The sequence below is a fragment of the Schistocerca nitens genome, chromosome 6 (assembly GCF_023898315.1).
Source record: "Schistocerca nitens isolate TAMUIC-IGC-003100 chromosome 6, iqSchNite1.1, whole genome shotgun sequence".
Taxonomy (NCBI): Eukaryota; Metazoa; Arthropoda; class Insecta; order Orthoptera; family Acrididae; genus Schistocerca; species Schistocerca nitens.
Genome location: NC_064619.1, coordinates 374,010,266 through 374,037,225, shown reverse-complemented (window position 1 = coordinate 374,037,225; position 26,960 = coordinate 374,010,266).

Here is a 26,960-nt window from a genome sequence, read left to right as displayed (position 1 = left end):
CTGCCTGATGCAAAAGTACGTGGCGATAATATCTTCATAAGTTTCAGAAACGTTAGAGGTTAACAACCTAAGTTATTCATCTTGTATGTTGCAATGAAACTCGAGTTTCTTGTTGTTGACAAAATCTTGTTATTTTGCATATTATTAAATTTCCTTTCGGACGATTTTAAACCTCATTACTTTTTAACTCACATTCACCACAGCAACGTATACGTATCTACATCTACATGACTGTTCTGCCATTCACACTTAACTGCTTGGCAGAGGATGCATCGAGCCACCTTCAGGCGACTGTTCGACTATTGCATCGTTCCGCTCCACCTTCAGGCGACTGTTCGACTATTGTATCGTTCCACTCCACCTTCAGGCGACTGTTCGACTATTGTATCGTTCCACTCCACCTTCAGGCAACTGCTCGATTATTGTATCGTCCCACTCCACCTACAGCAACTGTTCGACTATTGTATCGTTCCATTCTACCTTCAGGCGACTGTTCGACTATTGTATCGTTCCACTCCACCTTCAGGCGACTGTTCGACTATTGTATCGTTCCACTCCACCTTCAGGCGACTGTTCGACTATTGTATCGTTCCACTCCACCTTCAGGCGACTGTTCGACTATTGTATCTTTCCACTCCACCTTCAGCGACTGTTCGACTATTGTATCGTTCCACTCCACCTACAGGCGACTGTTCGACTATTGTTTCGTTCCACTCCACCTTCAGTCGACTGTTCGACTATTGTATCGTTCCACTCCAACTTCAGGCGACTGTTCGACTATTGTATCGTTCCACTCCACCTTCAGGCGACTGTTCGACTATTGTATCGTTCCACTCCATCTTCAGGCGACTGTTCGACTATTGTATCGTTCCACTCCACCTTCAGGCGACTGTTCGACTATTGTATCGTTCCACTCCACCTTCAGGCGACTGTTCGACTATTGTATCGTTCAACACCAACTTCAGGCGACTGTTCGACTATTGTATCGTTACACACCACCTTCAGGCGACTGCTCGATTATTGTATCGTTCCACTCCACCTTCAGGCGACTGTTCGACTATTGTATCGTTCCACTCCACCTACAGGCGACTGTTCGACTATTGTATCGTTTCACTCCACCTTCAGGCGACTGTTCGACTATTGTATCGTTCCACTCCACCTTCAGTCGACTGTTCGACTATTGTATCGTTCCACTCCACTTTCAGGCGACTGTTCGGCTATTGTATCGTTACACTCCACCTTCAGGCGACTGCTCGATTATTGTATCGTTCCACTCCACCTTCAGGCGACTGTTCGACTATTGTATCGTTCCACTCCACCTTCAGGCGACTGTTCGACTATTGTATCGTTCCACTCCACCTTCAGGCGACTGTTCGACTATTGTATCGTTCCACTCCACCTTCAGGCGACTGTTCGACTATTGTATCGTTCCACTCCACCTTCAGGCGACTGTTCGACTATTGTATCGTTCCACTCCACCTTCAGGCGACTGTTCGACTATTGTATCGTTCCACTCCACCTTCAGGCGACTGTTCGACTATTGTATCGTTCCACTCCACCTTCAGGCGACTGTTCGACTATTGTATCGTTCCACTCCACCTTCAGGCGACTGTTCGACTATTGTATCGTTCCACTCCACCTTCAGCAACTGTTCGACTATTGTATTGTTCCACTCCACCTTCAGGCGACTGTTCGACTATTGTATCGTTCCACTCCACCTTCAGGCGACTGTTCGACTATTGTATCGTTCCACTCCACCTTCAGGCGACTATTCGACTATTGTATCGTGCCACTCCACCTACAGGCGACTGTTCGACTATTGTATCGTTTCACTCCACCTTCAGGATACTGTTCGACTATTGTATCGTTCCACTCCACCTTCAGGCTACTGTTCGACTATTGTATCGTTCCACTCCACTTTCAGGCGACTGTTCGACTATTGTATCGTTCCACGCCTCCTTCAGGCGACTGTTCGACTATTGTATCGTTCCATTCCACCTTCAGGCGACTGTTCGACTATTGTATCGTTCCACTCCACCTTCAGGCGACTGTTCGACTATTGTATCGTTCCACTCCACCTTCAGGCGACTGTTCGACTATTGTATCGTTCCACTCCACCTTCAGGCGACTGTTCAACTATTGTATCGTTCCACTCCACTTTCAGGCGACTGTTCGACTATTGTATCGTTCCACTCCACCTTCAGGCGACTGCTCGATTATTGTATCGTTCCACTCTCGAACGGCGCGCGGGAAAAACGAACACTTAAGTTCATTGGGAACCCTGTTTTATTTTATTACGATGATAATTTCTCCCCATATAGGTGGCCGTTAACAAGAATTTTCGTATTAGGAGAAGAATGCTGGTGACTGAAATTTCGTGAAAACATCTGGCCGCAACGAAAAATGTCTTTGTTTTAATGATTGTCACCTCAACCCGCGGATCATATTCATTACAATCTCTCCCCTATTTCGCAGTAATATACAACGAGCTGACCTTATTTGAATCTTTTTGATGTCCTCCGTCAACCGTATCTGGTAAGGACCCAATACCGCGCAGCAGTACTCGAGAAGAGGACGGACAAGTCTGGTGTAGGCAGTGTCTTTGCAGATCTGTTGCTTCTTGTACGTGTTCTCCTTTTAAAAAGCAGTCTTTGGTTCGCTTTCCCACCGATATTTCCTATATTATCGTTCCAATTTACGTTATCCGTATTTGTAATCCCTGGGTATTTAGTAGAGTTGACAGCCTCCAAATTTGTGTGGTTTCTCGTGTAACCAAAATTTAACGAATTTCTAGTACTCGTGTAGACGACCTCAGACTTTTTATTTTTTAGAGTCTGTTGCACCATACAGATATCTTGCCTAAATCATTTGGCAACTGGTTTTGCCGGCCGCTGTGGTCGAGCGGTTCTAGGGGCTTCAGGCCGGAACCGCGCTGCTGCTACGGTCGCAGGTTCGAATCCTGCCTCGGGCATGGATGTGTGTGATGTCCTTAGGTTAGTTAGGTTTAAGTAATTCTAAGTCTAGGGGACTGATGGCTTCAGATGTTAAGTCCCATAGTGCTTAGAGCCATTTCAACCAAGCAACTGGTTTTGATCTTATGTTGACTTTACTAGACGGTAAACGACAGCATAATCTGCAAACAATCTAAGATGACTGCTCCGATTGTCTACTAAATCGCTTATTTACAGGGTAGTCAGAAACAGTGTGAAAAGCTTGTATGGCTGTTGTAGCGGAAGGTATTCGGAAAACAACTGTTAAGAAAAATGTTCGATGGGTTGCACCCGTTCGAGTTATTTAGGATTGAATTTAAGCAATCAGGTCGTATCGCAAGCACCTTCAAGCAGCCTGCCAGAGACAGTGTTGCGAAACTTGTTCTTCGTTGGGGTTCCTCGAACCGAACAAAAGTAGCTTTTGCTCACCTAGCTTAAATTTATCGCTTCCGAAAAAAGCACATTTTAACTGGCAATGAGCATTTGAACAAGTTGTAATGCATTACTACACTTTAGCGCGTGTGAGTGCTTGAATTTGCGAGCGCAACGACCTGGTTGGCTACCTTCAATGCTAAATAATTCGGAAACGGCGCTACCCATCGAACTTTTTCTTAACAATTATTTATCAGCACAACCTCCGCTGCAACACCCTTACAAGCTTTTCAGACTGTTTCTGACCACTTTCTGGTGCAGCTATACGCAACGTAGCGGGAGTCCGATGCAAGTATGTATGCACCGACATCTAGGCAGGGGATTGTTATGCCATTCTCGTCCTTCCGGCGTGTGTCCGGTAAATGCGGAAACGTGAACTACGGCGACGGTATTAGCAAATGCGCTCGAACACGACCAACGTGCTATTATTCTTTCCTTGGCTGCCGCAGAATATTCCCCGTTAGACATCCATCGGAGAAAGTAGAATGCGTAAGGCGCAGCATATCTGTCGAAAACTGCGACTGCGACAAGGGGTGTTGCTGCTTATGATAACCCACGTTCCCATATCGCAAACGTCGTGACGCAGGTATTATGCCAACTCAAGTGGGAAACACTAGAGCACCCACCCTGTAATCGTGGTCTCCCCCACGCAATTATTACTCCTTCGGTCCCGTAAAACAGGTCCTGAAGTGGCGATGATTCCTGTCGGCCGAGGACGTGCAGCACGCAGTTAGGGACTTCGCTCAGCAGAATGCGATGTTTTGCTAAACAGGTGTCTTCCACCTGGTGAGTGGGTGGGAGACTCCCTCAGTGCTCATGGCGATTTTATCTAATTGGAATACCGATTCTGGACTGTACTGTCTTCAAAACGAAACAATTTGATCGCCCCTTATAGACTAGAAACAGCAGAGAGCCTACGAACAGACATGAATCACGAATCCATTCGCACATCTGCGACGATACTCCAAAAGCACGCAATCTGATTAGAAGACGCTTGTGAGGAACACCATCAAAAGTGTTCTGAAATCTAGTAATATGGGATGAATCTGAGATCCCCTGTCGGTGAAACTCTTTACTATGTGTGAATAAAGAACTAGTTGTGTTTCACAAGAACGAAATTTTCTGAATCCTCGCTGACAGTGTGCATTAGATCGTTTTCTCATAATAATTCACAATATTCGAATACAGCATACGTTTCAAAATCCTACTTCAGATCGATGTCAGTAATGTGGTCTGTTATCCTGAGGATTACATCTATTTCCTTTGTTCTGCATTTGTGTCCTGTGCAACTCCTTATTCTTTAGGTACGGATCTTTCGTCGAGAGAGCGGTTCTATACGATTGCTAAGTATGAACCTATTGTATCAGCCTACCTTCAATTGGTATATAATATAGACTTGAAGACTTGCCTTCATTAGATAATTTAACTTGCTTCCCTACACCGAAGATATCTATTTCTAAGCTACTCATGTTGGCAGCTGTTCTTGATTCGGGTTCTGGAATATTTACTTTGTCCCCTTTGGGGAAAGAATTTTGATAATCAGTGTTTAGTAACTCCGGTTTAGCGGCGCTGTCATCGTATAATTATCGTTGCTATCGCGTTGTGTTGCCGATGGTGTAGTTTACATACGACCACAACATCTTTGGATTTGCTACCAGGTTTTTAGACAGAAATTCGTTGTGGAAGCTATTAAAAACATCTCGCATTGAAGTCCGTGCTAAATTTTCAGCTTTTGTAAAACATGGCAAATTTTGCAGATTTTGCGATCTCTCATATTCTGTGTGAATCATTGTGAGCGAAACCTTTGTCATTAGTTATCCCCTTTTATCTGCTATGAGGCACGCTGTGCTTTACCTTTCACAAAACAGACTTGTTAGGTCAGGGTCTACTTTAGCCGCTGTTCTTCGCGATTGCGCTGCCTGGGAGGCCGCTATTTGAAGAGGGAGCGGCGGTATGTGCGCTGGCGTGGGCCGGCGCCCATTGTCTCGGCGCGGCGGCCTGGGCGCTCCGCCAGTGCGCCGCATCCCCGGTGTTCGCACCAGCAGCCAGCTACCGGCAACTGAACTGCCTCTTCTCGGTTTCAGATCAAGGACTGCCAGCCGCACACTCTTCCTAGATACTCGCTATAGCCAGTCACCCAACTTTTTAATTTAATGACGTTGGAAACATTCTTTTTACAGGCATTGCCACAGCCACTGACACGTAATTTAAATTGACGTTAACGAAACTTTATTAAAATTTGCGAGTCTGTATCCCTCTCCTTCTCTCTCTTTAGGGCACACAACACACTTTCTCTTATTTTCTCGTCCCTCTCTCTCTCGCTCTCTCTCTCTCTCTCTCTCTCTCTCTCTCTCTCTCTCTCTCTCCCTGTCCTACGGTTATAGATCTATAATTTTTGCTAGCATCTTCAAGCACGAAATGCAATGCTTCATGTGATTAAGGCTTGTCACACATTAAAAATATATTAGTAGTAAAATGATTTCTGTTGTTGTTGTTTATTTTTATGTTACTTAACCAGAAAATATTCACTCAAAGATTTGGTAAACGAATAAGATTTATCATTTTCTATCAGGTACTCATTTAGTGTGGTAAACCTACTTAATTCTTTGAAAGTGTTTAAATGCTGTTAGGGCCGTGTAGTTTTAGTCACTGAGAAAAGTATACAAACAATTTTATTGACACTAAAAATTTTCATTCATACATTGAATTTGTAAATTATGCTTCTCTTTATTTTCCAATGAACATTATTTTATAGAACCTTTTCACTACTCATATTTTACACAACACAACCGCCACAGTAATAAGAGGTTTCAGAAATGCATGTTTCGAATGCTTCAAGGTTTCATCGGCTTGGATCACAGTGCTTAGAAATGTAGATACTGATGAAAACCTTAAAAAACTGCAAAAGGAATCGAAATAGTGCGTACACTCAACAAATTTTGACTAAGGCACCATACGGAAGAATGTGCGGTAGAAGAACACTTTCATGATGTATCCTTCTTAACAATAAATTTATGCTGAGCACTTGCAGGTAACATTAATCTGTTGAAAAATCACGTAGAAGCTCTACTGGCTTATTTAACAGCAAAAAAAGAAGAGAAAATAGTGCTTGCTGTGATTTTAAGGTAAATTTTGGTAAAAACTCTTTCAGTAAGAATTTATTCAGGCAGGAACACTATCATTCAACTTAATTCCTACTGTAAACTTCCCAGCTGTGGTAACCAGTTTCTCACAGACAACCGTTGATAATATCTTTCTAGAAATGTCTAACGAAGAAAATTATATATATAAAAAAATCAAGGACCTCTCAGACTATGACATGCAGATTCTTTTGTTAAATGTTAATACAGAAGAGGATATGAAGTCTGCTAAATCTGATTTCAAGAGGGGGTCAATAAGACATAAATTAATTATTTTACGACACTCCTCAAGGACATGAACTGGAGTGATGTATGGTGATCATGGCATGAATGCAAAATACCGTATTTGAATACTGTTTTCCTCCAAAACTAATCCAGATTAGACCAAAGTCTACAAAAAAGCCATGGTTTACTGAAGGAATGAAGGTATCTTGTAAAAAACACGGAAACTGAATCTTTCAGTCAGAAACACCTCTGACGAAGCTATAGCTCATTAAGAGACCTATTGCAGAATATTAAGGATAATAATAACGACATCAAAGCAAATACAGTACAAGAAAAAGATAATCAAGTCAGGTAAAAAAATAAATATAATTATAGAATATAATGAAGGAGGAGACCGGTAGAATCAGACATGAGCTGGAGCAGATAGCATTAAGAGTAAATGATACACTGCTAACGGATGTGTGCAAAATCAAAATCAAATCGCTGTGAGCACTATGGGACTTAACTGCTGTGGTCATCACTCCCGTAGAACTTAGAACTACTTTAACCTAACTAACCTAAGGACATAACACACATCCATGCCCGCGGCAGGATTCGAACCTGCGACCGTAGTTGTCGCGCGGTTCCAGGTTGTAGCGCCTAGAACCGCTCGGCCACTCCGGCCGGCGGATGTATGCAGTGTTGCAAAACTTTGAGAGAAACATTTCATAAATGTTACTGAAAGGATTATGTTGTCAGGTTTAATAGATGCTGCCATGGAACATCTCAGACCAGTCATTACAAATAACTTCAGTAATATGAATATGACACTCACTAAACCAGTAGAAGAATCTTCTGCAATAAAATAAAAAAATAATCTAGTGGTTATTATAAAAAGTCAACAAAATTAATTAAAGAGTGTGCTTCTGAGTTCAGTGACATATTAAATTATCTGTGTAACCTGTTATTTATCAGTGGAAAATTTCCTGAATGATTGTAATATACTGAAGCTGAGCATTTGTTTAAGAAAGCAGATAGAGAAATAGCGCCAAATTTCTGTCCAATTTCACTTTTGCCAGCAGTCTCTAAAATTTTAGAGAAAGTAATGTACAGTCGACTTCTTAACCATCTGACAGCAAAATCAAAGCCACAGTTCGGTTTTGTGAAGGGCTATGATATTGAGAAGGCTATTTCACATACATCGAGAATGTACTTAATTCATTAAACAGCAAATTACAGGCTACTGGTATATTTTGTGACCTACCAGAGGCATTTGACTCTGGAATTCACAAAAACCTTGTAATCATATTAGAATATTAAATTACAACGGCAAATGCTACAAAATGGTTCAAATCCTATATCTCCGACAGAAAATAAAGGGTTTCATTAGGAATCATCCAACTGGGAACTAATTACGTGTGGTGACTCACAAGGTTTCATCTAAGTATCGTTACTCTTTCTTGGGTATATCAGTGACGTTTCGTCTGCAACATTACCAGATGCCAAGTTTGTTTTGCACGCGGATTATACAAACATTGCAATAAATATCAAATCAAATATAGTCTTAGAAAGATCGATTAACGAAATTTTCACGGACATTAATAAATGGCTCCTAGCAAATTCTTTCCCATTAAACTTTGATAACACTCATAATACTCACTACATGCGGTTTAGAGCTTGTAAGGAGTTTCCTTCCACTATGCTCCTAAAATATGATGACAAACAGGTAAAAGAAGTCGATAGTGTTACATTGTTGAGATTACAGCTTGATAATAAATTCAACTGGGACTATACCACAAGAATGCTGAAGCGCCTTAACAGATCTCTTCTTCTTCTTCTTCTTTCGAATAACCCATTTGGAGGATACGATGAATCAACTTTGGCTACTCTTCATTGTATTGAGATTTCCTTAGTTCCCAAATTTCCTTCATCCTTTTAGAGTGTTGTTCCCTTTCTTCTTGAGTCCACTTTCGTCTAGTTTTTTTCTTTCTCTCCTAAATTCTGCCTTTTGAACGGCCTTTCTGAAATGTGTTCTGTTTCATATTGTGTTCATTGTAATTCCAGCGTTTTCCATGCCCTTTTCAGTCTCTATGAGCCATGAAGACTTGGATTTGTAGCTATTGAGTAATGTGAATATCCATTTGGTTAGTCTGTTGTCATCAATTCTGAAAATATTTCCAAAAAACTGTAGTTTTCTCTTCCTCATTACATCTGTTAGTTTTTCAGTTTTCAAGTATAGCTCTCTGTTTAGTCTTGACCTGTTTCAGCATTATCGTTTCTTTTAGCTCCCAGTATTTTCCTTAAAATTCTTCTTTCGACCTTCTCTAGCTTCTCAAGATCTCCATTTCTTGTTAGTTTAAGTGTTCCTGCCGCATACAGAGTTTCAGGTCTGGCCACTGTTTGGTAGTGTCTTAATTTCGTGTTCCAGGACAAGGATTTTTTGTTATAAACGTTTTTGGTCACATGAAACACTTTCCATTTTGTGCACTCTAGTTTCTATAGCTGTCTTTTCTTTTGCATTGTATGTAATCCGCTCTCCTAGGTATTTAAAGGAATGTGTTTTGTGTATTGTATTACTATCAACTGCAATATTTTGAGGAGCATCGCAGATGTTTGTCTTGAACTTTGTTTTTTCAACGAATATTTGTAGTCCCACTTCGGCTGTTTGTTTTTGCAATTCTCTTACTTGTTCTTGGGCATTATCTAGCGAATCTATAATCAATGCCATGTCATCTGCGAAGGCTAGACAGTCGACAGTGATGCTGTGTGGATTTCTTCCTAGTTGAAGCCCTTTAGTATTCATGGCCTTCCTTCATTCTCGTACTATCTTATCTAACAAATAATTGAAAAGCAGAGGTGACAAACGATCTCCCTGTCGGACACCTGACTTTATTTCAAACGATTTTGAGAGCTCTCCCCTAAATTTTACTTTCGATTTTGTATTTGTCAAAGTTGCTTTAATTATTTCAGTTGTTTTAGTATCGAATCCCAATTCTTTTAAGATATCAAACAGTGTGTTTCTCTCAATTGAATCATAGAATTTTTTTAAATCCACATATTTTAAGTTCCTGATTTTCCTCATTTCTATTATGTTCTTTAAGTTTAATATTTTTTCTGCACATGACCTTCGCTTCCTAAATCCAGCCTGATACTCTCCTAGTTATTTCTCAAGTACTTCTTACGCTCTTTTTAAAAGCGCATTAGACAAGATCTTATAGGTCACTGGTAAGAGGGAGATACCATTATAATTGCTAGATCTCTGTTTTTAATGGAAATGTTGTCACACTTAGGTGACGTAAAACTAAAAAAGCTGGAATACCGTGCTTACTTTCATACCACAATATCATACGGAATTATATTTTTGTGTAACTCATGAAGCCAAGCTAAAGTTTCCTGGGTCCAAAAACCTATAATTAGAATTATTTGTTGTGTAATCTCAAGAACGTCCTGCATCGGTCTGTTTAGGGAACGAGACATACTAACTACTGCTTCCCAATATACTTATTCCTTAATGAAATTTGTCATTAAAATATATCTCTTTTTGAAACCAACAGCTCACTTCATGGAATCAGTACTAAAAGTAAGAATAATCTTCACGATCATTTAAAGTCACTTACTTTGATCCAGAAAGGTGTCCATTACTCAGGAACACACATTTTCAATAACTTACCAGGAGCCATAGAAATCTTAACTATTAATGAAGTTCAAGTTAAGAGTAACCTAAAGGATATATGATGCCCAACTCCTCCTACTTCTTTGATTGAAGTAGAACGAACTGATACGTATATGTTACTAATATTACCAAGTAATGCATTTTTAATACAATGTGACTTCTGTACAAAATCAGTGCTGTAATGCAGCCATTGTAAATAAGTCCTGTGATATAATTTTTCTTTTTGATAATTCATGGCTACAATTATTTTATCCATTTTGGTTGGAGAACACCGCACCTATTTTCGCAAATTACACTGTAAGAAATACTGCAATCAGCCACTTGTGGCAACAGTTGCCTAAGAATTATCATATGCACCTCACTGTATTGAACATTTACATGTTTTGTGACAAGTTATTTATTACCTTTGAAATAAATATATGTTTAAGATTTTTTGACTTAATCCACATACGTGAGGACCATTTCACTTGGGATCTGTGGAAGATACATTAGCGTATTTGTTTTTTCTTTGTAAATATTTATTGTGTATTTTTGTTTTTCTGACATGTTCTACATTATCGAGGATCTTTTCAGTATAGACCCATCGGAGCGGAAAATACGTCTAATCTACTAACTTGACTTTTTCGTGTCCGTAGCTGCCAATTTTCGGCCGATTACTGGGCTAAGCCAAAAGCTTCAGGCTTGCTTAGCCAGAGGTCGTCTAGAGAGCAACGTGCAGGACAATTTCGGCATGTTATAAGATCTGCCATGTTTTGCATTTTTCCACGGAGTCACTTATTGTTGTCAAGTTCTAATAGACTCCATTTTATCAGATTGATTTATACAGGGGCTACTCCAGTTTTGATATGATTTAGCATTTTCCGTGACTTGTAGTTCAATTCAACACAACATGTTGGATATTCTAAAATAGGGTAGCCGACAGGGGGTTCATTCAAGGTGTAATTGAGAACGACGTCTTGATTTTAGTCTTTTTAATCCATAAAGGTTACCGTATAGTGGATGGCGCTCATCAGATGTTTTTTAACTGCTCGTTACGTTCATAAGATACCCTAAGAGACTTGGAACTGCTGAAACCTGAAGCTTGGTTGACTTTTTCCAGTGGAGTGGGCTACATGCATCCTGTGACTAGCTGTCAGGTTTCGTTAAGGCTTATATCGATCTTCTTTGCTTCCACCGATCTAGCAGACAGTGCACGCGTACTCAGCTGCGGAAAAGCAAAGTGGTTAAGCAGTGGTACTAAACACAGTAATTTTGGCGCCCAACTTGCTACCAGTTAGCTTCCTAAAGATATTGTTCCTCGCAGGTACCTTATTTCGGTTTTTTTCGCAGTGATGATGTGACGGACCAGTCAACTGTCACTTCGAGTTATGCCGGCTGGTCTGTGTGCTCAAGTGTAGAGCCATTGCAGTTTCTGTTTGCTAGGCGTGTGTGCAGGTCAAAACCGTAAACCTTCGTTGTAGTGGGATTTGATTTGTGAGAGTTGTCATCGTAATATGTTGACATAGCTTCTAGAGTATTCTTCAACTTTATCTCTACTTCCTCAAAGGTCCTTCTTTGCGCCGTGATACCCAAATCGTCAGCATAGAGAAAATGTCTCCTATTTTTGGGTACTGGCTGATCTTTCGTACATATATTGAACAGGATGGCAGCTAGAACACTTCGTTTAGCAAGGTCGTTTTTCTGCTACCTTCAGCGACTTTTTTCCTTTCTAGGGTGACATATGTCTAATCTAATAAGTGATACAAGAACCTAGTGTGTGTGTGACTCAGATATGAGATGCTCTACTTCCAGAAAATGGTGAGTATTTCTACCAAGATGAGCCACTAGCACAGCGGGCAGGCTGTAGCCTTCACCTAATGTACGTTTTTCCAGCAGGCAGCCTCGTTAGGTTTCTGGTGAGAGAGCCGGCCAACCGCTACAGCGCGGAGGCTGATACTTGTAGCACGAGGTGTGATGGTACTCCGCCGGTGGCAGGCGAGCTCTGCGCCTCTGGCAGGGCGCCTGGCTGTCCTACTTGCTACACAAGTGCGCGCCACGCCGCAAATAGACCAGCAGGTGGCACGTCGGTCCAATTTGTGCGGTGGCGCACACCACGTCATCGGGCTAGCGCTCACTCAGCAGGATGACTGTATTGGCGTCACTTGGGAAACGAGTCCGCCTCGTTGTTATGAAAACGTTATTTTAGGTATCTGCAGCACCACGCAGTCTGAGCTACAAGCTCACCTGAATATAACGCGGCAGGGAGCCAGCCAGACACACACAGCGAAAGTAGAACATCATCCTTCTGTCACAAAAGGATAAATTGGCGAAAAGGGAAAAAAGGAAACAACAGAAAGTTATACATGGTCTAGTCATACTGATGTGATCAACTCCTAAATAGTTCAAATGGCTCTGAGCACTATGGGACTTAACATCTGGGGTCGCGCGGTTTCAGACTTAAGCGCCTAGAACCACTCGGCGACAACCGCCGGCAATCAACTCCTACGGTCGTGGTCAGTTATCAAGGCAGTGAGGCCTCCAGATGTAGCTGCTGTGTCTTGTCGAGAAGGTAACGCTGAACTGTAATATACTTCCAAAGAGTGCAAGTTTATTATTGCTACCTTTCTTAGTCGTACAATGGAGACCTGATTTTCCAGAAGAAATGCGTTAAAATCAATAGGTGATAATACCTCTCCTTCCTCAGTAAACTTGTCTATCTTTCTGGCCGCCAAAGTGTTTGTTCCGATTTCGGACTCATTTAAAGACATCTTTTTTGTATAATGTTTTCTTGTAAGTGATCGATGTTACGTTTGTTGTTCTTTTTTCTTCATTTTGGGCATCCAAAGGGCGCACTTGAACTTGTCAAGTGGCCTGAATGTTTTTACCATTTATTTCAAAATCTTTTTCTGAATTCGAAATATTTTCCGAGCTTCTTAAGTCTATCTCTCCTCGCTGTACTTCTTTGATTGGGTACTTGTGTTACAAAGTTTTCATACTTTCTTGCGTTATGTTCATTTCTTATACGAGGGACTGCTGAAAGTAATACTTTCGACTTTTTTATTCTGTCCTCAATATCGATTGACGCATACATATTACTCGGTCGACTTCCTCGGTTCGCTGATGCGAGTTGCAGGTCCCTGCCGCTAGAGATCTCCGAATTGTAGCTCATAACATTGAGCAAGCAGTAATGGAAACAAAAGAAAAGTTCGGAGTAGGTATTAAAATCCATGGAGAAGGAATAAAAATTTTGAGGTTCGCCGATAACACTGTAATTCTGTCAGAGACAGCAAAGGACTTGGAAGAGCAGTTGACCGGAATACACAGTGTCTTGAAAGGAGGGTATAAGATGAACATCAACAAAAGCAAAACGAGGATAATGGAATGTAGTCGAATTAAGTCGGGTGATACTGAGGGAATTAGATTAGGAAATGAGACACTTAAAGTAGCAAAGTAGTTTTGCTATTTGGGGAGCAAAATAACTGACGATGGTCGAAGTAGATAGGATATAAAATGTAGACTGGCAATGACAAGGAAAGCGTTTCTGAAGAAGAGAAATTTGTTAACATCGAGCATTGATTTAAGTGTCAGGAAGTCGTTTCTGAAAGTATTTGTATGGAGTGTAGCCATGTATGGAAGTGAAACATGGACGATAAATAGTTTGGACAAGAAGAGAATAGAAGATTTCGAAATGTGGGACTACAGAAGAAAGCTGAAGAGTAGATGGGTAGATCGTATAACTAATGAGGAGGTATTGAATAGGATTGGGGAGAAGAGAAGTTTGTGGCACAACATGACTAGAAGAAGGGATCGGTTGGTAGGATATGTTCTGAGGCATCAAGGGATCACCAATTTAGTATTGGAGGGCAGCGTGGAGGGTAAAAATCGTAGAGGGAGACCAAGAGATGAATACACTAAGCAGATTCAGAAGGATGTAGGTTGCAGTAGGTACTGGGAGATGAAGAAGCTTGCACAGGATAGAGTAGCATGGAGAGCTGCGTCAAACCAGTCTCAGGACTGAAGACCACAACAGCAACAACAACGCGGTGTGCAACGTAACTACGTCGGTGTACTGCGAGACCCTCAGAAAAGTGAGAACACGAACACTAAGAGTTTGTCCACACTTGGAGCACCCTCTGCTTCAGGACGACAATGCCAGATGACTCACGAGCGCCGCGACATCTGTAACAGCAATGTGACGCCTTGGGTTCACTGTCCTCGATCATTCTCCATACAGTCCGCACTTGGCCCCATCCGATTTTCATGTGTTTGCAAAACTTAAACAGTATCTTCGACGACTACACTTTGATAGTGATGAACTGGTGCAAACAAAGGCGAGGTTGTGGCTCCATCAACAAAGTCAAATTCTAGTGACCGTATGAAATGAACAAACTCGTCTCTCGTCGGGAGAAATATGTTCGTCGTGAGGGCGACTATGTTGAGAAATAAATATGTAGATATGAGGAATAAAACGTAGAATATTAATAATGTTTGCTTTATTTAAGAAGCTTTAAGAGATTTTCCATAAAAAATTCGGAGGCATTACTTTTGAGCAACCCCTTGTAGATTTCTATGGTTTCCTCTGCCCTTCTCTGAACTATTTTACATACTGATTTGGACATTTTGATGATACGTAAAAGTTTAAATACCCTCATAGAATTTCAAGTGTCTCGCGTATTGTATACTTTTCTTCCCTCAATTCCATTTCACTGTATGCAGTCATACTTTTCGGTCCCTACTTTTCAATTTACAGCTACAAACTTTAATTGGCCTTAATGGATATCGTTTCTCATTGACAAAGAGCTTCTGGCAGAAGTACTATCTTTTGATATTGCAAAAACTGACGTGAGTGGCATTACTTTTATCTTCTAGAACTTTGATGTAAGTCCATATTTTTCACTTGAGCTTGATAATGAGAAAAAGATGTCGTCGGGTGTTTTATGAATTGCTTTTAGTGCAGCTTCGCTTGGGTTCCCGGTTTGCGAAAGCCGTCAGCGCCCGTGAGGCAACGGCAGTCGTGCGTGGGCAGGAGCCGGGCGCGTCCCACCCGCAGTGCTGCTCTGCGTCCCCCCGCCGCGCCGCCGCGTAGGCGGATGCCGCGCTGGTGCGTGCGTCGCGTGACGTCACCGTCTGACCTTTCCGGCTGCGCTCTTCGCACGATGACGTGTGCTGCCCGCCCCGTCCTGCTGCCGCTGCAGCCAGGTCGCGGGGGCGAACGCCACACGAATGCCTTTACACTGCACACGTCAGTGGTAGAGTCACTGCAGAACTGGGGCGACGGGAATAGCTCTGATTTGCGAACAGCTTACAGCTGCCCATTGCTCGTACCTCTTGACAGTAGCGTGGCCGTGTGCGATAAGATCGAGACCATTTCCTCTTGCGGGGCAAGCAAGTAGCCTCATCTCCGTAGACAGTTCATGAAACTACTTTCCTGGGCGAGTGCGATACAGCATTATTTAGAACTTCTAGGTCTCTAACAGGAAGCAGTAGGCATACAACTGAGTGTACTTGACCTGCCACCAAAGAGCCAAATCGTTCGCTTTTAAATATTCAAATTTCATCCGGTATGAATGTTCGTCGTACGAGGATTTCACCATTGGCCTGAATTGTAGGATACCAGCAAGAAAGTTTCGAAGCCTTAAATTTTATTTCAATGCATTAGCATCTTGTTCCTGGCGTACATCTACACGGAGGCACGTAAATCGTTTTACACGAGGGACTTTTTCTTGGACCCCGTGCACTGGGATAACCTGAGACTACTTTAGAACATACGTCAGAAATTTCTGTCGATTACGTGACTACTATGCTTCCAAGTTCTTGGGTACTATCTGCGCAGACCTAATCTTACCTCATAGTGAGTCCTCTCCATTTCCACAAGTGAAAGTTCTGTTGAGGAAAGGTGATTTGATTATTGGTTTTGGAAATATCAAGAGACAAATTCAGTGTTTTGTTGATTACATCGAAAATGTGTTGTAACCACAGGCACATCTGAGGAGATGACACACTAAGGCTAACATGTTCACAACTAAAAAAAAAGAAAAGAAAAGAGAGAAAAAAAACAGAATGGAAGGTGTGTACTGGATAAGTAGAATCTAAATACACGAAATTTAAGTGAAATCGAACATGTGCCATGATAAACGCCTGCGAAAATACATGGCTCAGAGCAAACACGAACCTGTCCACATATACATTTCGTGCAAAGAAGAACTAATCCGCCGGCCGTGGTGGCCGAGCGGTTCTAGGTGCTACAGTCTGGAACCGCGCGACCGCTACGGTCGCAGATTCGAATCCTACCTAGGGTATGGATGTGTGTGATGTCCTTAGGTTAGTTAGGTTTAAGTAGTTCTAAGTTCTAGGGGACTGATGACCTCAGAAGTTAAGTCCCATACTGCTCAGAGCCATTTGAACCAAGAACTAGTCCATTATGGGAAAAGGGAGACGCTGATTTCCATTCCATACACGGCTAGACGTTCACGCACAGAGCAGCTCGTAGCATCAGTTAGTGCTTCTGTGCTCCCTCGTAACAATACTTAGCACCAATATTAATAATTATTATTCGCGTTACTTACAGGCCGCGCTATTTGAGGCGACATGTCACGGATTGCGCGACCCCTCCCGCCGGAGGTTCGAATTCTCCCTCGGGCATGGGTGTCTGTTTGTTGTTCTTCGCATAAGTTAAAGTAGTGCGTAAGACTAGGGATCGATAACCTCAGCAGTTTGGTCCCTTAGGAATTCACACACATTTAATTATTTTTCCGGGGACGTAGTTACTTACCTGCTTACCGCTTTTTCGGCAGAGTACAGAAAATACTACGAAAACGGTCAACAACTGTAACAAAAGAGGAAATAAGGTGTACCAGTCAGTGCTTGAAGAAAGAAACCTTGGTGAAGATTGCAGAGTGATAGATGTAAAAACCTCTCTAAACGCCTACAAAATATAGGTAACATAAGTAAAATGAAACGAATTTCCATGTACAAGTACGGAGCTATGGGAAACATATTGATATGGAGACAACTCCATTCTAGAGGTCCAGCAAGATTTTCAAGAGCGGAAGTCTCTTTAGAAACTCGGGTGGCTCATTGAAAAGTTCTTAACCACGAGCTGAAGTACTTCTCAGCCATCCAAGCTCAGGTGACAAGAAGAGAGATGTTGACGGTTGACTGTAAAGTACACCGCTGCCCAAAATTAAAGCAACGAATTGCTGTTTCCCCGTCCTGTGTCTAATTCATGACGTAGTCATACAAACTGCCAACAAGATGTTCAAATGGTTCAAATGGCTCTGAGTACTATGGGACTCAACTTCTAAGGTCATTAGTCCCCTAGAAATTAGAACTAGTTAAACCTAACTAACCTAAGGACATCACACACATCCATGCCCGAGGCAGGATTCGAACCTGCGACCGTAGCGGTCTCGCGGTTCCAGACTGCAGCGCCTAGAACCGCACGGCCACTTCGGCCGGCTCAACAAGATGTCCATACGATCGTGTTCTGTACGGAAGATGGCATTCGGGTCAATGGACAACCATGCCAACAATGACGTCAGGGCATCTATGAAAGGAGGCAGTGTTTGCCGCTTAGCCCCACATCCACAATCGCTGTGTACACAGTCACAGACGGTGCAGCACGTCACAGAGAAGGTGCCTACCAGACTCTCTGCAATGGAGGGCCGGAGAAAGAAAGGGAGCAGAACAGAAGCAAAGTGATCAGGCCCGATGGCCTAGTGTGAATCGTTCTGTTGTTTCTCGAATGTGGCGACAGTGTATACAGACCGGAACTATATCCCGAAGACCAGGGTAGGACGACCAGGTGTGCCTTCAGAAGAGAGGACCGTTACTTGGCTGTAAGGACGCGACAGTACCGCCTTAGTATTGCACGGCAACTGGCGTGTGAGCTCGCAGCATCCACTGGGCGTGTTGTATCGAGGCAAACTGTGCGGGAAGGCTTTGGCACAGTGGCCTTTACTGTCGGAGATTTTCTGTATGTATACCTCTGACGTGTCTTCACAGAAGGAAACGTCATCAGCATACCCCCACCCACTCTCCAAGACTGCGAGCAGCTCTGCAGGAAGAACAGACGTTACTGCCTCAGTATAAGACTGATGACATCATTCACAGCATGCCCCGTCGTTGTCAGGCCTGTATTGCTGCCAGAGGTGGCCACATTCCATACTGTGCACATTAACCAGTTGTCGGAATGTGTGTGCAAATCCTTTAAGTTGGAAAAAACAAAGAACATTTTTGTCTACCATTATGTACGTTGCAGATGTTTGTGTTCTGTATTCTTTACATTGTTTCTGCCTTACTATCACCTGTTTATACCGTTTTGTGGCAAAATAAAAGCAACCTAGCAAAATTTCCGTTTGTCGCTTTAATTTTGGATACCAGTATATTTTCCGAGAAGACTGGCAAAACCGAGAGGAGTCAAATTGGTATACATTCATCATTGACGATATACCCATGTTGTTCAACATAGAGGTAAAGGAAACTGCAAGTCATTGTTTAGAACATGTTTCTCGTTTATATGCTTAAGTGTAACAGTTACCTCAAAGAACCATTCTAATGTTAGCTAATGCTATTGCTACATCGCTTTAGTCCATTATGCTGATTTGAAATAATTTAAATAAATGTTAAGCAACAATAAAATCAGAACTTCCAGTAAAACACTGAATATCAACGTTACAGTTGCAAATTTATAATTTTTGTCCATAATATAAAATACAAAGTTGTTACAAAGACATACTATGATATGGTATAACAAGCATTATACAGTAAGATCTAAGTTATTTTCAAAAAACAAGGTATTTGCTTGAAAATCGTTCAGAGCCGAACATGTCCAAATGATTCATTCAAATGTAAACATGTACATATTTGAATGTATTTTTAAAGGAATATTTTCATTGTAGATTTTATATACATATATGAACTGCCGTTTGACACAAAAGTAAAGGCGTTTGAGTTGCAATGTGTTGTTTTCATTCATACGTATGCCTGGAATAAGTTTTATGTTGATTGTTAGAAACTACATTTAGTGAACAAGTTTGTCTTTGCATGTCATCTCCTTGTTTGCAAACTTCTTTCTAGCCTCTGACAACATTATTCTCCTGAATAAAAAATTCACTCTGCAGCGGAGTTTTGGCATATGAAGAATGGTTGCTAGACATGGAGTTGAACCCAGAACCGTGGAGAGAGGTACTGGCAGAAATAAACCTATGACGGCGAGTCGTGGGTCGTCCCTGAATAGTTCGCCCGGTTAGAGCATTGGCCGCGAAAGACAGAGTTCAGATTTCGAGTCCCGGTCCAGCATGTGGATTTAATCTACCAGGGGATTTTAACTTTTTTTATCAATCGAGATGTCCGATCACACTTCATAGGATATAGGAATGGTTTCCATTTGCCCCTACCTCTAACGACTATCTGAGAACTGAAGGGAAGCTGAAGGGTCAGCATCACAATTAGCATCGGTCACACAAGCAGTTTTAACGTGAAGGCCAGTTGATCCCAGTTCGCTGGCACCGCCTGAACACTTCGCCATCTGGCACGAGGCTCCGCTTGCCATCCGATGCTGCATTCCTGCACCAGTGACACAAAGAGAGGTGCTAGTTTCACTGAGAGAGCACACCGTCGTTGTACCGTAGTCCTGTTAATCAAACTCACCTATTGGTAGTCGGCCACAAAGTACGAAAACAAAAAAACCAGTTCAACGGCCAACTGAACGTTAGCAAGATAGGAGCCCTGCTCCCAACGTTTTGATTTGATTTTTTTTCCGCTCGTGTGTAGTGAAGTTACCAGAGGTAAGTCCGTTTGAAAAGTATAGCTGACAAGGCTTTCGGCAGACGGGTTCATATTTGATGAGAAATAACGTATTATTAGCTTACTGTGAGGTGCATGATTTACAAATGTTTCCCGCAGAGTGAATTTCGTTTCAGATATTTCGCTTGCACATTATTTTAAACGCAGAGGAGAGATCAGGGGTAGAAACAGGAGCTGATCACACAAGTGCGAGCGGTGATCAGATGATGCCTTCTATTTTTATCTCATAATATATTGAGAGGTGGCATGAGCCCCCTCTCATATTTCTATCTTACGATTCTCCTCTCTAGTTGCATGCGGTGGAAGGTTTGCTTTTCCTTAACACGCGGACTTCCCACGCAGCGTCTCTCGTCACCCGGGTGGTCCGGTGACAGGCGGGCTCTGTGGAACTGGAGAGAGTTAAGCCGACGTGTGTGAGGCAGTCGAGTGAATGCTTTGCAGACGCTGACATTGTCAAGAGACATGCCCGCTGGGGTGTGAAGTAGCGGCTGGGCTAGAGGTTCCGTTACTTCGGAGAAACTTTGCGAAAACACTTTCTGGCGGGCTACCAGCGAGGCGTGGGAATGACTTGTGTACCCACGCAGTTGTGGCGGGAAAATTCCCGCACTTTCTGCAAAATCAGCGCAGAAATTGGCGCCAAGAATCTCCATTGGTGGAATGGTAGTGCTCCGGCAATGGAGTGGAATTTCCGCCGGTTTTCGAGTTGCTGATTGGAACGTTTAACCACGGCCACTGTCGTGGGGGCGGGAATGTTGTGTGTTCGGCCTGTACGGGTGCTCTAGGGAGTCGGCAGTCGCTTTTCGGTCGAGGACGTCGAAGCAACCAGCCCTCGCCTGCGGTACGCCAGATCGTGTTCTGGGAGATAAGAAGACCGTTTGGTAATGTACGTCCGCAGCACCGGCAGATAGGGATTTTCCTAGGTGACAATCAGAGCTCAGCAGAGCGCGCCTGTTCATCCTTTTCTAACTTTGTTCTGTTTCGAGTAGCAGCAATTACTGGTGGGTTAGCTGTGTGTCTCTCTAGAGATTTGAGTGGAAAGGAATTGGCTCCACATACCACTACGTCTTAAACCTCACGATCTAAGTTAGGGACAACTTCACCTTTATAGTGTTTGTATGAATCTCCAATTTTAGCCAATTTGATGTTTTATAAATATTTCCTGTATCTCTTTTACTATTCTGTGTTTAATCTTAATAAATCATATTGTTATTTTGGACAGAACTTTCTTTCTGTTAATCGATAGAGCAACCCTATCATTCCTCACTATGCTAATGAAACCTTGGTTTATTTAACTTATTTATCAAATTAAATTATTGCAGGTGCCAGACTCTCTTCTACTCCACTAGCAGGGTTGATTAGAGTCAGTTCGCGTATTTCTTTTATCCTTGTGCAACAGCAAAAGTCGGAGTTAGAATAGGGGGGGCTTAGAGCATGATTTACATATGTGGATTCTAGTAGAACTTAGTGATAAATACACTGCTAGCCCCGGCACCTCGCATAATATGGCGACCCTGCCAGGATCTTTCCTGAGAATCACTGATTAACAAACAGTATTCTTAGTACGAACATTCAAATTTTTTTTCTCCAATTTTTTTATTGATTAATACCCAAGTTTTTGCTCTGGTAGTTCCACGTTTAGTTTTAAGTAGCGGCGCATGATTACAGTTTTTGTTTTTCAGTGTATATATTTTTTTTGTTCATTGTTTTTATGTGTTTCGTTGATGTGGTGTCCGTACCGCATCGCACTTTGTCGGATTTGTGTGCGGTTTCTGTACCACATCAAATTGTGTTTGTGATTACAGCGTTGGAACAGCGTTGTTGAAATTTTATGTCTATGTGTAAAAATATATGGAGTAGATTAATTTAATTGTGCATTCTAGATAAGTTTGTTTTTCATGAATGATAACGAGAAGTAAGGCACGACTATCATCGATCGAAGCTAAAACAAAAGAGGATAGAATAATGGATAAGAGGCAGTTTACTGACGGGAATAGGTTCGGAGATGAGATGGGCACATTTTTAGCAGCACAGGACGACAGGGTCATTGATGAGGAAGGTGATTTGGACGCGATCTTAGAGCAACGTCGCGGCCATGATTATGATAGTGAATTGGAGGATGGAACAGAGACAGGCACACAGGTCGAGACGGTAGCAGAAGTTTATAGTCAAACGAACGAGTGCAGACAGAGGCCAGCTCGGTCACGTCAGAGCTCTAGCGCCCAGGTGTCCAGAGTTACATCTCCCATGTTTGAAGAGGATCAAGAAGATGACGTAAACCCAATACTGAGCTTCCTACGATCAATGAAAGAAGAAGCTGATGAACAACGTAAGAAGGAGAAGGAAGAAGATGAGAAACAACGTAAGAAGGAGAAGGAAGAAGATGAGAAACAACGTAAGAAGGAGAAGGAAGAAGCTGAGAAACAACGTAAGAAGGAGAAAAAAGAAGCTGACGAACAGCGTAAGAAGGACACGGAGGCAATAATTTCGCATATAGGGGAAATTCGTGGGGAATTATTAACAATAAAGAAAGAATGTGGAGAAGCAAAACAAATGTCAATGGTAGCACAAAAAGTAGCAGGCCTAGCCAAAACTGCAGCAACAGGGGCAATGAAAATCGCAAGAGTAACTTCTCAACTCGCAGAGCGCTTGCGACGTGCGACACAAGTCCACTCAAAATACCTAGCGGCCATAAAGACTCAAGGTAATATTGCGGTTACGAACATCACGAAACGAATGAAAGAAGTAGAGAGTCGGATAGCGAAACTAGAGCGAAACGGGCACACGAGCACTGCGCGTTCGGATACCAATGATGGAGTACACAGGATTGTGTCTCCGAGGAAAAGCCCGCCGTGCTCTAGCCCAGTGACAGCGTGCGGAACGAACAATGCACACGCAGAAACACCTAGTAATAGCTCCAATAATTGTAGCCCACTTAGGAAAGTGAATTCTGAGTGCCACTGCCACTGTGATACGGAGGTAGCACATCACAGTTATCAGCAAGATAGATCAGGACACTCAGCAGACGTGCAAGTATCGGAAACGAGTGACAACACCAGTGCGAGGATCGGACAGGATTTTGATCACAATCACTTTCTGTCGATACTAAAATTCCAAAAGTTCAGAGATAATGGAGGGTCGATGCATCCCAAGAGCTGGGTGATGCAGTTTTCAAATTCATTACCGTCATCATGGCCAACCCTGGCAAAATTAGAATTCATGTGTGGACACATCGAAGGCCAAGCCGCGGAAAAGATGCGGGGTGTGGCAGCGACGTGTCAGACGTATCAGGAATTTGTTGATGCGTTCCTGGGGATCTACTGGTCAAAGGAAACGCAAGACAGGATGAAAGACGAAATAATATTTTGTCCTGAACTGGAAGTGTCCGGGCATAAGAGCGCAACCAAATTTTTTGATGATTTACTCAAGAAGAATCAGTTTTTAGATAGTCCATATAGCAAGGGAGAAATCATCAAATTTTGTTTTTCCAAATTGCCTGTTAGGTATCAACAGACACTTGTCGGCAAGTGTGGATCTGACATCGAAGCATTCAAGAGTCTATTGCGCGAACTCGAAGTAGTCTTCGATAAACAAGACGCAAAGGACAGGAAGAAGGCGCAAAATAACAAATACCACGGGCCAGCAAGGGCAGACGACAACAGATCGCATAATCGCGCTCGTCAGTTAGGAAACCAGGGTTACGGAAATCAAGGTTACGCAATTCAAGATTATGGAAACCAGAGACACGGAAACCAGAACGTCAGGGAACAGGGTCAATCTAGACAAGGAATCTGGGACAGGAGGAATAACGAACGGCGAAGCGACCGTAACTGGAGAGAGCGAAATCAAGGACCACAGGAGAACCAGGAGATTGAAATTAGACCTGCAAATCCTAAGGCACGTCAGAGGAGGGGGAGTCTGACAAGGGATTGGCGCTAGTCCATAGGACTCCACCACATCTCTCACACAAAGAAGTTCGTGGAATAATAGTAGTTTAAGTGGTGTACATAGTAGAATAGGCAAATGTATGAACCTTTCTTCGGGGAACAATAATCGTTGCATTAATAGATTAAGATTGTTAAAGTATTAACACGCTGCGTTTTCTCGCATAAGAATTTTCTGCTGTTAACTTTTTTTTGTCTATGTTCGGGATCTCCTCTGTCGTTGCGATAAGAGACACTACCTTTCCATGAGCAATGTTTTTGTCCTTTCCTATCTGGTGTCCATGTTAAGGGACAAAGATGAGTGACGAGATGTCGCACAAACGGGCGCATACAAGAACGTGCTCTTAGAAGCGTTCTGAGAAGTCGTGATACGCTCCATAGCGGCCACAACCAGTTCGTGAGTCGTTCATACCAATGCTTGCAGGCACGCGTCAGTGCACTGCAAGATTGTGGTATATTGCGTGATTTCGAGGATGAATATGGGCAGTATAGTTTTTTTTGCAGAGCTGCGCCAGCATCGTTGTCTTGCAAGTCGGGGTGATCCTGTGAGCGTTTGACTCCAATGGTGCCCTAGACGAGAGAAATGCGAGCATAAAGCCTACCATGCCAATGTGCTGGTTGCTGCTCGTGACTGCTCGTGACTGTCACAGATGAATAACCAAGGAATTATACTTGGAGATTCGTGACATACTCTGTAGCTGGCGTGTGTTGGGCGACTGAATCCGCAACAGGAACCAGTCCTGGCTTGGTCATATTACATTGCTTCTGGAAAGGTGTGCTTTGATCCCGAAAACCGCATCAGATAGAGAAGGAAGTTGCAACTATAAATTTATTGTCGTGTATAGCCATGGCTAACCCAGTCTCTGGAGTTTCAGTGAGGCGTAGTGAGAACTCGGAGGCCATGTCGTACGGCGCGCACATCACTGTCGTCAATAGCGGCGAGCAGCGAGACATCTCAACGTAACAGGAATTATGTGAGAGTATTGTTAGAAAAAAAAAAAAAAACAAGGTAATAATAATAATAATAGAGTACCATATTCTAGGATAAATTAAACTTTAGGATTTTTACAATAACTAGATTAATATTGTGGGGGTTTTCTACCACAAGTGTTGTGTTTGGCGCGCGCCTGTTGGGATGCTATTTTTCAGATCATGAAACCACAGACCCGAGATGGAGGGATGACCGGCGAGCGAACGTACGATAGTTGCATGTTCGAACGTACAATAGTTGCATGTTCTTTATAGCTCAGTAAAACTTCAGCCTGCATAATAACATAATTTATTCAGAAGACATAGAATGTAGATCGTTCACATATGGTAGTTAATTCTTGAGCATGTCTACTGTCGATCTATATAATTAATAGTAATATTAGTGTGGGCCCGCACATTTAGTTGTTCATCCATTACAAAGCATCAGTTATCACACACCATGTACAATACTGAGATCGGTCTCTACACATATATCAAAATAAATTATTTCCATGTCTAGATTAGATGTTATAGTGATTGCCATAGATTAATAACTATAAAAGTAAAATAAGAGTGTCTGAAATGACAGACCATCAATGTTTCATTATGTAAATTTATTATAACATAGAAGGTCATGGGAAAAAGTTAGGCATAAGATTTTTGTAAGAATTGTGCAGATGACGAGGATCGTGGCAATGCGGAGGCCGGCCGGAGCGGGAACAAGAGGTCTACGGCTACCTGCAAGAAAAGAGCGGCAGCACCCCAACTGACGTGAAGGGCGAGTGCATCCGGTCCACAGGCTGACGGTCACCCGGCCGCCTACCTGAGGGATTACGCGGGACCCTCGCCAGGCCACAAGCGAAAGTGAGGCTGGCCGTTGACACTGACACGCGACCCACACGCGACAGCCTGCTAGCTCTCCGGACGCGGCAGCCGTTTGGAGGGATTCCCTGCGGCAGACCACGTTGTCGTGAGTACACGAAGAAGATCACATATCGTGTCAGAACCTGCGCCTCATGTGCCTCAGGACAGAAAGGGACGCTATATACTCACCTGTTTGGGTTTTTACAACTCACTAGCATTGGCCGATCTGCATACACAAAGCAGTATCGTGCCACACTAACAAATGTATGGTCTCATTACTTACTTCTCCTCTCTATTAGAGAGCAGTTTTAACAATAGTCGCTCCTAGTTCGATCCTGTATGGATGACCTCACACACTTGTGGAGTCACTCCACGTGCCATCATCCCTCGTCGAACTGCAATATTGGGAAACGTAAAGTACTGTCCAGCGAGAGAAGAGACCTAGACTAGTGATGTATCCCAACAAGTAGATCTCAGAGACAATTAATCGACGTGAGGAGAGCCTATCACTGTGTCTTCCTACCGTACTGCCGTGATCATATGCGTGGGTCTGACTACAATCTCAACAGCGTACTGCAGACACTCCAGAACTCCCTATTGCTGTTGCCACAACGTAGCAACTACACCTGACGTTTAGCCTTATGTGATGTCAGTACTGTGGAATTAGTGAAGTGCCACGGATATTTCTAACAATGTGATTTAGTGCCTCATTCTCAGCACAGTCGTGAACTTTGTGCAATGTGCACGCACAATTTGATTCCCATGAACCTTGTTTTTTTTTCTTAAATTTCTTTCTCTTATGTTGTTTTTGTAATGTATGTTATACCTTGGATGCGTTTGTGTTTTACACTGTAATTCTTATTACAGATTACTGTATTGTTCTCCACACCATGTTTTTTCTGTATTTTGTGTTTATTGTTGTGTGTATGCAAACAGTGTGCCTGAAGTCCCCATAAACTGA